We start from the raw sequence: 9,962 nt of genomic DNA on the forward strand, positions 1-9,962 counted from the left end.
GAACAGAGCAGTGCTGGGGGCAGGAGGGCACTGTGGGTGTGTGGGAGGTGCTGTGCACAGCTGGGCACGGGAACACTGTCCTGAGTGCCTGGCTGTGTCTGCCCTGCCCTCCCAGGCACAGCCCCACAACATCTTCTCTTGGTTCTGCCCTCCCCTGGTTCTGTCACTGTCATCTGGTGCTCTCAGGGAGGCTCTGGCATTTGCAGCAGCTGAGCCAGGCACTGCCCTTGGGATTCTTGCCAGGCAGCTGTGTCCATGGGAATGGGGTGTCCGAGCTTCCCTGTGAGCTGTGTGGCTGTGGGCAAAGCAGTCCATGGGAAAGGGGAATGAGCTGAGCCCCCTCCCTGAGACCCCATCATGGGCACACCCGGGGATCTCCTTGCTGCGTCCTTCCAAGCTCTGAGCTGCCCTCCTGCCTGCAGATCTGTGCCAGAGCCTCTGGCAGTTCCCTGAATGTGCCACGGGGAAGTGCAGAGATGCCACAGCTGAGGAAATGCTGTTGGGTTTGCCAAGGGAGCTGTGAGTGTCCTTGGCAGAAGGGGGTGCTGAGGACCTTGCCCAGAGACCTTTGGAGAGGGCGAGACATTCAGGGATCCCTCTGCTCTGGGCAAGGTCTGGTGCAGCAGAAATGCTGGGGATTTCTGACCTCAGTATACCAGGAATGATGTGTGGGCAGGAAAATAATGCCTATAATTCCTTCCTGTTCTCCATGCCCTTTAGAAGTGGGAGTGAAGATGGCAACAAGCCTTTCTGCATTAGGAGTGATTCCACTGACAAATCCTGAATATCCAGGCTTGTCCCTCTGCCACATGGCCAAAAACCCAGGGCAGCGGGGCAGGGACGGCTCCTGGAGAGCCCCCATGCACAGGCCTGGCTGCTCCTGGCACACTCAGACAGCACAACTGGAGCTCAGGCAGGGACCTGGGTGAAGGTTTTCCCAGAGCAGGAACAAGGGTGGGTGAATCACAGTGGGACAGTCTACAGGGAATGACCCATGTTTGGCTCAAAGCAGCCTGTCCTGACTTGTCACTGTCCTTTATCCGTGAACATGTCCCCATGTGCAGCCACAGCAAATGTCCAACAGCAGCTCCATCAGCCGCTTCCCTCCTGCTGGCATTGGCAGACACGCGGCAGCTGCAGCTCCTGCACTTCTGCCTCTTCCTGGGCATCTCCCTGGCTGCCCTCCTGGGCAACGGCCTCATCATCAGTGCCATAGCTTGCGGCCACCACCTGCACAGCCCCATGTTCTTCTTCCTGCTCAACCTGGCCCTCAGCGGCCTGCACCACTGTCCCCAAAGCCATGCACAATTCCCTCTGGGACACCAGGACCATCTCCTACACGGGAGGTGCTGCACGGCTCTTTTTCTTTCTGTTCTTCATGTCAGCAGAGTATTTGCTCCTGACCATCATGTGCTATGACCGCTATGTGTCCATCTGCAGACCCCTGCACTACGGGACCCTCCTGGGCAGCAGAGCTTGTGCCCACATGGCAGCAGCTGCCTGGGCCAGTGCCTTTCTCAATGCTCTCATGCACACGGCCAATACATTTTCCCTGCCCCTGTGCCATGGCAATGCGCTGGGCCAGTTCTTCCACGAGGTCCACCAGATCCTCAAGCTCTCCTAGTCCAACTACTGCTTCAGGGAGTTTGGGTTCATTGGTTTTTCCATCTCTTTAGGATTACGTTGTTTTGTGTTCATTGTTTTCTCCTATGTGCAGATCATCAGGGCTGTGCTGAGGATCCCCTCTGAGCAGGGACGGCACAAAGCCTTCTCCACCTGCCTCCCTGTTGGGGGTTGGGTTTGTTCCTTCTTTCTCTGGGGAATTTTCACCTGGCTGTGCTCTCCCTGTTCCTCAGCACTGCCATGTTTGCCTATCTGAAGCCCCCCCAATCTCCTCCCCATCCCCGGATCTGGCCCTGTCAGTTCTGTTCTCGCTGGTGCCTCCAGCCATGAACCCCCTCATCTGCAGCCTGAGGAAGCAGGAGCTCGAGGCTGCAGTATGGAAGACTGATGGCTGGATGGTTTCACAAACATTAAACTGCTGGCCAGTTTCTCAAAATCACTTGTCATAAAAGTCATTTTTGATACCTCTTGTTGCTTTACTTTGGAGGTTCTTTTCCTTTGTTTTACTTTTATAATATTGTCCACAAAGCAGTGTCACTGTTTGTGCCATTTCTCATTTTGTTTCTCTCCACCTTCCCTGTGGCCACAGACTGTGTCAATGAGGGGCTGCACTCCTGGTGGCTTTAAAGGAACACATGCTCCATGGTCCCTGACACAGTGTGCAGCTCACTGGGCAGGGGGGTTAAACCCCCTAGAGACGGGCGACCCTCTGGCAATAGTCGGCACCTCAGACCAACTCCTAGAAAACATACACAAAGCTGCATGCTTGCAAATGATACAGGAAAGAAAATTAATCTCTGGCTGTGAGTCACCAATGCAACAGCCTGTCAAACCTGAGATTATGACCCCCCTCATTCGAGGTTTGCCAGAGTCTCTTAAACCAACAGCAATTCTTCTTCCAAAAACAATAGCATCTATCTCTTCGGTAGATAGACTTGAAAGATTTCTTGGACACACAAGAGATCAAACTGGTTCCACTGACTCCACTGACTCCTCACCTTTCACAACTCCTAGCACACAATCTAACAGCAGTTATAAACTTTGGACATGGAGTGAGGTAGCAGAGGAGTTAATAAGTTACAGTAGAAAATATGGACCGGTGAAGTACTGTCTTGGTTTGGGAAGACAGGTATCTGCCAGGTAAAATTACAATCAGAGGCTCTTTGGAAAAGATTTGGGAAATAGGAATAGCAATTCTTTACTAGTATGTAATACAAAGCAAACAAACACAAAAAACCCCCTCACCAAACAACTACAGAATTAATAACAAACGAAAACAGTATGTAGTGTTTTGAAAGCAAAACAAATGAGAGGCTCCAAGTCAGAGATACAATTTAATAGAAAAGAAGGAAAGAAAGTAAAATAAAATAGATGCAATAATACAAAAGACCACTGAAAGAGTCAGAGGACAACCTGAGCGGAGTGATGAAAGCAGTCCAGATGAGGTGGTCTTCCTGAAGCAGTGATCCTGTAGAAAGGTCTGGTAGCTCGGGTCCTCTGGGAATCCAGTGGGTAAGCGTCCCTCTGGTGTTCAGAGTCTCAGCTTATATCCAGGCTGGAATGCTTGGTTTCTCCCTCTGGGCGGAGCATCTCACAATGGGATGGTGAGTCATGTGATAAGGCCTGATGGGCCCATTAACAGGAGGTAGTCCAGGAGGGGGTTATCTGTGAGCTGTGCAGCAAAGGTGTTGATGGGCCCATTAACAGAAGATAAGCCAGAGTGGAGGAGGCAGGGAGCACTGCCTCACCTGGTTTCAACAGTTCATGAAGATGGTGATAGAATATACTTCAACCCAGAACAAATTTTTAAAGCCCCAAAATCCCCTAAATTCACCCCAAAATTTCCACCCAATATCCCAAAAATTTACTCCAAAATTCCCCCCAAAATTTGAGATTTTTAAAGCCCAAAAATCCCCTAAATTCACCCCAAAATTTCCCCCCAAAATCCCTAAAAATGACCCCAAAATTTCCACTGAAAACGGAGATTTTTTAAGCCTCAAAATCCCCCAAATTCACCCCAAAATTCCCACCTAAAGTCCCTCAAAAAACCCCAAAATTCCCACTAAAAATTGGGATTTTTGGAGCCCCCAAATCCCCAAAAATGACCCCAAAATTCCCACTAAAAATTGGGATTTTTAGAGCCCAAAGAATCCCAAAAATTCACCCAAAAATTGGAATTTTTAAAGCCCCAAAATCCCCAAAATTCACCCCAAAATTTCCACCCAAAATCCCAAAAATTTACTCCAAAAATTCCCACTAAAAATTAGGATTTTTAATGCCCCAAAATCCCCAAAATCCACCCCAAAATTCCCACTAAAAATTGGGATTTTCAGAGCCCCAAAATCCCCCCAAAAATTCACCCCAAAATTCCCACCTAAAATCCCTCAAAAAACGCCAAAATTTCCACTAAAAATTGGGATTTTTAGAGCCCCAAAATCCCCAAAAATTCACCCAAAATGCCCCCAAAATGACCCCAAAAGTTCCCACTAAATATCGGGACTTCAGAGCCCCAAAATCCAAAAAAATTACCCCAAAATCCCGACTGAAAACTGAGATTTTTTAAGCCCCAAAATCCCTCAAATTCACCCCAAAATTCCCACCCAAATTTCCCACTAAAATTGAGATTTTTTAGAGCCCAAAAATCCCCAAAATTCACCCCAAAATTTCCTGCTGAAAGGGGGAATTTTTAAAGCCCCAAAATCCCCAAAATTCCCAACTAAAATTTCTCAAAAAACCCAAAATTCCCACTAAAAATTGAGATTTTTAGAGCCCCAAAAATCTCAAAAATTCACCCAAAATATGGAATTTTTAAAGTCCCAAAATCCCCTAATTTCACCCCAAAATTCCCACTAAAATTTGGAACTTTTAGAGCCCCAAAATCCCCCAAAATTCACTCAAAATGCCCCAAAAATGACCCCAAAAATTCCCATTAAAAATCGGGATTTCAGAGCCCCCAAATCCCAAAAAATGACCCAAAAATTCGCCACAAAAATCAGGATTTCAGACCTCCAAAATCCCAAAAAATGACCCCAAAATTCTGATTGAAAAATGGGATTTTTGAAGCCCCAAAATTACCCAAATTCACCCCAAAATTCCCACCCAAAATCCCCGAAAATTCCCACTAAAATTGAGATTTTTGGAGCCCGCAAATCCCCAAAAATGACCCCAAAATTCCCACTAAAAATTGGGAAATCCCCAAAATTCACCCAAAAATTGGAATTTTTAGGAGCCCCAAAACCCCCAAAATTCACCCCAAAATTCCCACTAAAAATTTGGATTTTAAAAGCCCCAAAATCCCCCAAATTCACCCAAAATTCCGACTCAAAATTGGGATTTTTGATGCCCCAAAATCCCCAAAATTCTCCCCAAAAATCCCAAAAAACCCCAAACCCCCTCCCAGTACAAACCAGTACAAACCAGTAAAGAAAAACCCCAAACCAGTATAAACCAGTACAAATCAGTCACCCCAAATCCCTTCCCAGTTCATCCCACTTCATCCCAGTGACCCCTAAACCCCCTCCCCGTACAAACCAGTAAGGAAAACCCCCAAACCAGTACAAACCAGTATAACCCAGTACAAACCAGTACAAACCAGTATAAACCAGTAACTCCCAGGGTCCCCCAGCGCCAGGCCCTGGTGCTGAGGCACTCCCTGGAGGCCACCGAGCATCGAGAGATCCCAGTTCAAACCAGTACGGACAGGTGAGGGCACTGGGACGGGGACTGAGGGGCACTGGTTTATACTGGAAAGAACTGGGAGTGGGTTTGGGGTCACTGGTTTATACTGGGATGAACTGGGAGTGGGTTTGGGGTCACTGGTTTATACTGGGATGAACTGGGAGTGGGTTTGGGGTCACTGGTTTATACTGGGATGAACTGGGAGTGGGTTTGGGGTCACTGGTTTATACTGGGATGGACTGGGAGTGGGTTTGGGGTCACTGGTTTATACTGGGATGGACTGGGAGTGGGTTTGGGGTCACTGGTTCATACTGGGATGGACTGGGAGTGGGTTTGGGGTCACTGGTTTATACTGGGATGAACTGGGAGTGGGTCTGGGGTCACTGGTTTATACTGGGATGGACTGGGAGTGGGTTTGGGGGTTACTGGTTTATACTGGTTTAAACTGGTTTCGGGGTTTCTGGGCGTGGTGTAACCTTTGCCCCCCCAAAAGGTGAACTGACCACGCCCCTCGTCAGGCCATGCCCCATTCCCTTATATGGAGTGACAACAAGGGCGGGGCAAACTGGGCGGGCCCTGGGGGTTACTGGGTTGTACTGGGAGGGAGTGCGAGGGGCCAACACGGCTCTGACCCCGCCCACTGCGCCGATATGCAAATTTATGTAAATGGGAGCACAAATAAATGCGAATGACGTCACTGACCACGGGGACTGGGAGTTACTGGTTTGTACTGGGAGGCACCTGGGCGTGGCTCTGACCCCGCCCACCTCACCGAGGCGCCAGCCTTATGTAAATTTATGCAAATGAGAGGCGAAATAAACGCGGGTGACGTCATTTGTACGCTGAGGAGCAAAGCGGCGCCGCGGGGCACGACGGGATACACCGAGGCCCCAAATGACCCCAAAATTGTCCCGAATTTCCCCCCCCAAAAATCCGCCCCAAATTTCCCCAAAAATCCCCAAAATTCCCCTCAAATTTCCCCAAAATCTAAAAAAATTCCCAAAATTTCCTCAAAAGTCCCAAATAATCCCCAAATTTTACCAAAATCCCCCCAAAAATTCCCAAAATTTCTTCAAAAATCCCTCAAAATTCTTCAAAATTCCCCAAATATCTCCCCCAAAATTGTCCCCAAATCCCCCCAAAATCGACCAAAATTCTCCTGAATTTCCCCCCAAAAACAGCCCACAAAAATTCCCAAAATTTCCTCAAAAATTCCCCAAATTTTACCAAAATCCAAAAAAATTTCCCAAAATTTTGTCAAAAATTCCCCAAAATTCTCAAAATTTTTTCAAAAATCCTCCAAATTCTCCCAAATTTAGCCAAAATCAAAAAAAATTCCCAAAATTTCCTCAAAAGTCCCAAATAGTCCCCCAAAATTCCCAAATTTCCCTCCCAAATCAACCAAAATTTCTCCCGATATGACCCAAAATGGTCCAAAAATTCCCAGGATTTCACCATTCCTTCTCCGAATTCCTCTGAATCCCCCGAATTTCCCCCTAAAATTCCCAAATTTTCCCAAAATTCCCCCAAATAACCCCAAAATTTCCGGAAAAAACCCCCCAAATTTCCCCCAAAAAGTCCCAATTTTTTTCCCAAATTCCTCCCAAAATCCCCCAAAATTTCCCCCCAATTTTTTCCAAATTACCTGAAATTTCCCCCAAATTCTCCCAAATTTCCCAAAATATTCCCCCAAATTTGCCCCAAAATGACCCCAAATCCTCAAAATTCTCCCAAAATTCCTTCAAAACTCCCCAAAATTCCCCCAAATTTTCCCAAAATCTGGCAAATTCTCTCCCCGCAGAGCGCCCACCGGTGGCCCTCGAGGTCGGAAAGTTTTGGGGGGAAAACCCCAAAATTTGGGGTGAAAATTTGAGAATTTGGGGGAAATTTGGGATTTTGGGGGTCGTTTTTAGGGGAATTCTGGGGGGAAAATGGAGGATTTGGGAAATCTGGGAGAATTTTGGGGAAATTTTGGGAGATTTGGGGTGAAAATTGGGAATTTGGGGATTTTGGGGGGAATTTTTAGGGGATTTTGTGGGAAAATCAGGAAAATTTTGGGATTTTTTGATGGTTTGGGGTCGTTTTTAGGGGGATTTTTGGGGAAATTTGGGGGAAAAACCCCAAAATTTGGGAAAATTGGAAAAAAATTGGGAACATTTGGGGGGATTTGAAAGATTTGGGACTTTTTGTGGAAAATTTTGGGGAATTTTGGGGGAATTTTTTGAGGATTCTGTGGGAAACGTGCGGAATATTAAAAAAAATTGGGAAAAATTGAGAAAAATGGGGGAAAATTGGGAAAAAATTGGGAAAAATGGGGGAAAATTGGGAAAAAATTGGGAAAAATTGGGAAAAATTGGGAAATTTTGGGAATTCTGGGGGAAAATTTTGGGAATTTTTTCGAGGAAAAAATTGGAATTTTTTGGGGGGGAAATTTGGAGTTTTTGGGAAATTTGGGGATTTTTGTGGGAATTTTGAGGGATCCCCCCTCTGCCCCATAGATCCCGAATCCCAAATCCCGCCCCACAGATCCCATCCCCGCCCCCCAGATGGCTCCTGCCCCACAGATTGTCCCGCCCCCGTCTCTGCCCCACAGGAGCCGCTGGAGCCGCCCCATAGGATCCGGCGCCCCCCGAGTGACCTCCTGAGCAACCCCTGCCACGGTGAGCCCCACGGCTGAGCCCTGACCCACGGATCTGTGACCCACGGCTGAGCCCTGACCCACAGAGCCCGGACCCACAGATCCCGGACCCACAGAGCCCTGACCCACGGCTGAGCCCTGACCCACAGAGCCCTGACCCACGGATCTGTGACCCACAGAGCCCTGACCCACAGTTCCCTGCCCCACAGATCCCTGCCCCACAGATCCCTGCCTTGCCAGGGGCCGGGGCTCAGGCCTTGGCCTTTTGGATTCATGGAACACATCCAGGTTTGCTCAGCACCAGAGACACCTTTGCCTTGTCTGTCCCCACCTGTCACCAGTGCCTGCAGTGATGGAACCTGGGGACACTTTCTCCATTGGGTCTCTCTGTGTGTCCCATTAAAACGGCAAAAAACTTCAGTGTTTTAATTTACCTTTGAGCTCTTGAGAAGTTTTTGGAACACTCTTTCAGGGACAGAGTTGAATGGAAACACCAAATCCACGGGAGGGTCGTTCAAGTCCTTGTGCTGTTTCTGTGCTGCTGAGCTGGGCCGGGCTCCTGGCACAGAGGCAGCTCCTGGCAACAAAGGAAACTTTTAGAAAGACATTTCTCCTGAGGAGAAATCCTCCTTCAGATGGGTCACCTGTATCATTTGAAATGTAGACTCAGAGTGAAAGTTTACAGTGGCATAACAACCTTTTCTGTTCCTTTCTCATTAATGGTTAACCCTCTCCTTTTTGTTTGTTTTGGTTAATTTTGCTTTTAACAGTAGAGAACATCATTCTTACATGGAATATTAGGTTTTGCACTTAGGCTAATTGATATCTACGCCTATAGAACCCATACCTATGGAATATTAAGTTTTAAATACAATACGTATGTTTCATAAGTAAATAAACACGTTGAAGTGAACAAGTGTCCCCCAGCCCCTCCAGGATCCCCAACTGTTCCCTCAGCGCCCATTCGCCCGCCCCCAAAGCGTCCCCGGATCCCTTGAACGCTCCGACCCCACAGATTCCCCTTAGAGCGACTTCAGGGAATTCATCTCCAATCATCCCCCCTGGCCTCGGAGCCCCTCGGAACACGGTTCTGCGCCTAAAAACTCCTGCCCCGCCCCGCGCCCTAGAGAGCTCGGTGACAGCTCCCCAAGCTCCCCGCAAGTGCTCCCGAGCCGTACACGTTCCCCCCGAGGACCTCAAACCCCGGCTCGGACACAAAAGTGTCCCCAAAGCGCCTTCCCGGAGCCCCAGACGCCCCGTTCGAGCCACTTCCGGGACTACAGCTCCCAGCATGCTCCGCGGCGCACTCGGAGCGCTACTCCAGCCGTGACTCCATCTCCCATCATGCCCCGCGCCCCGCCGACAGCCATTGGAGCTGCGCCTCCACCTCCCGTGATGCTCCGCGGCGCCGTTCAACCCTGTTCTACCCGCGCCTACAACTCCCATCATCCCCTGCGCCACAGAGAGTCCCCTCAGAGCCCCCCAGGTGCCCGCCCGGACCCCGAAGGGCCCCGGATTCCCCTCCCTGACCTCCAAGTGCCCCCCTGGACCCCGAATTGTCCGACAGAATCCCTAAGTGCCCCTCCAAGTGTCCACCCGCTTCCCAAATGTGTCCTCCAGACCCTCAAGTTCTCTCCAAATTCCCTGCCCCAAATGTGCCCCAGAAATGTCTCCATGAACCCCAAAGTGGCCCCTTTTACCCTGTCTGAGAAAATGCTAAAGAAGATGACAAAAGGACTAAAAACAGAGCAAATCAGCATGAAGAAGAAGAAATCAATTGCCAGTAGTGGTCAAGCAATTCATGAAGGGAAGTGTGTTACTTAGAACCAATGACCAATAGCTTTTTTTGTTCCTAAAAATATATTGATTTTTTAATGTCAATATAAAAATTAGGTAATAAAATATAGAAAAATGTTATTATAAAACTGAAAAATAAATTTCTAATTTTATTATTTACATAAGTTTGTTTTTATTAAAAAATGCTGAATTTTCTTTTATGTTTTGGGAGCGCAGTCCAAGGTGG

At 48.2% G+C, this 9,962-nt stretch overlaps 1 long non-coding RNA gene across 2 annotated transcripts; it reads right to left on the bottom strand.

The window, feature by feature from the left end:
• Positions 1-2,805: 2,805 nt before the first annotated feature.
• Positions 2,806-9,205, bottom strand: LOC136304685 (uncharacterized). 2 transcript variants are annotated; one of them, XR_010724744.1, is made up of 3 exons: positions 9,135-9,205; positions 8,374-8,516; positions 2,806-3,371 (listed from the first exon to the last, which is right to left on the bottom strand). It is a non-coding gene; the product is annotated as an uncharacterized lncRNA (long non-coding RNA). The 2 variants fall into 2 exon arrangements; XR_010724743.1 differs by having other exon boundaries at positions 9,118-9,203.
• Between the last annotated feature and the right edge of the window lie 757 nt (positions 9,206-9,962).

This window comes from Chamaea fasciata, unplaced genomic scaffold (assembly GCF_029207755.1).
Source record: "Chamaea fasciata isolate MVZ Bird 193981 ecotype frontalis unplaced genomic scaffold, bChaFas1.0.hap1 SCAF_144, whole genome shotgun sequence".
NCBI lineage: Eukaryota > Metazoa > Chordata > Aves > Passeriformes > Sylviidae > Chamaea > Chamaea fasciata.